This window comes from Tupaia chinensis, unplaced genomic scaffold (genome assembly GCF_000334495.1).
Source record: "Tupaia chinensis unplaced genomic scaffold, TupChi_1.0 Scaffold000451_2, whole genome shotgun sequence".
In the NCBI taxonomy this organism is placed as follows: Eukaryota; Metazoa; Chordata; class Mammalia; order Scandentia; family Tupaiidae; genus Tupaia; species Tupaia belangeri.
The window spans coordinates 2,280,452-2,281,923 of record NW_006159958.1 but is presented as its reverse complement, the minus strand read 5'-3'; the positions used below and the strand labels follow the sequence as shown (position 1 = coordinate 2,281,923).

General features: G+C 40.4%; 1 protein-coding gene across 4 annotated transcripts in view; it reads left to right on the top strand.

Moving 5' to 3' along the window:
- The window catches only part of SEC22C (SEC22 homolog C, vesicle trafficking protein), a 51,565-nt gene that overhangs the window by 34,253 nt on the left and 15,840 nt on the right, over window positions 1–1,472 (top strand). The gene's annotated exons all lie outside the window — the stretch shown is intronic.

Here is a 1,472-nt window from a genome sequence, read left to right as displayed (position 1 = left end):
CCCTTCTCCTCCATTCTCCTCTCGGGATCTTGGGCACGCACGCACACGCGCCCGGTGTGAGTTTTAAGCCACCGGGACTGGGACACAAACCGCGGTCGACTACGTGGGAGCCCAGCCATATAGCCATTACACTAACTGCTGGTTCCCTTCTTTTTTGATTTTTAAACTTCCTAGCTCTCTGCTGCTCTTTTGTCTTGCTAATTCTCACCTTTCCCCCTGCCCCCCACAGGACAAGCCAGTCAGCAGCCTTCTCTAATTGAGTTCTGAGTGACCCCATTCCGGTGGCTCACTAACCTGTCACGTGGTTTTCATTTTTTGGGAAAAAAAGAAAAACTTTTAAAATTGTTTTTGTCTTGTTTTTTTTTTTTTTTTTTTTCCTCTCTCTCTCTTTTTCTATTCCTTTTCCTTTTCCTCTTCCTTTTTCTTTTACCTTTCTCACTTTTCTCCTCAGCCTCCATATACTGATTTTCTAGATAGGCCTAGGTGCTCAGTAGCCAAATATCTGAATACTTTTAGGGTCAGATTAATCCTCAGTTTTCAGTGAATCAGCTGTGCAGAGGGAGAAAAATGGTACTGTTTACAGACTGCAGGTCACCTCCTCCTGCATGCGTCTGAATGCTCAGATTTAACTCCAAAAACTAGAGAAAAATGTATGATCCATCAGATGACCAGAAACCACTGCAGAGGCACAAGAATTATGAGAAACCAAGAAAATATCTCTCCTCCAAGGGAAAAGAATAGCTCCTCATCCTCCACAGAGAATACAAGGGAACTCATGGAAATGTCAGATAAAGAATTTAAAATATTCATAGTGACAAAGCTAACAGATGCAAGAGCAGAAAGACAATGAAGTCAAGAAGATGCAAGAGAAAAGAGACATAGAGTTCCAGGAGGTGAGGAAGTTCTTGCAGGATCTGAAAGAGGAGATACACATCATAAGAGAGAATCAAACAATTATTAGAGATGAAGGCTTTAATACAGGAAATCAAAACCGCCCTTGAAAATATCAAAAGCAAATTAGATCATGCAGAAGATCAAATCTCAGATGTAGAAGATAGAACCTCTGACCTAGAAAAATCTCAGATGTAGAAGATAGAACCTCTGACCTAGAAAAATTCACCAAAAAGATGGAAAAAAATAACTCCAAAAAATGAGAGTAACATATGACTAATATTAGATACCATTAAATGCCCAAACATCCAGATCATTGGTATCCCAGAAGGTGAAGAAACTAATAAGGGCATTGATCATCTAGTCCATGAAATCCTAGAAGAAAAATTTCCAAACCTAGAGAGGCATTCTAATATCCAGACCCAAGAAATACAAAGGACCTGACACAGAATCAACCCAAGATCTTCTCCAAGGCACATCATAGCCAGATACGAAAACCACAGAGACAATACAGTAAATTTGGCAAGAGAGAAATGACAAGTTACTTCAGAGGATATCCCATAAGGCTAACAGCGGACCTC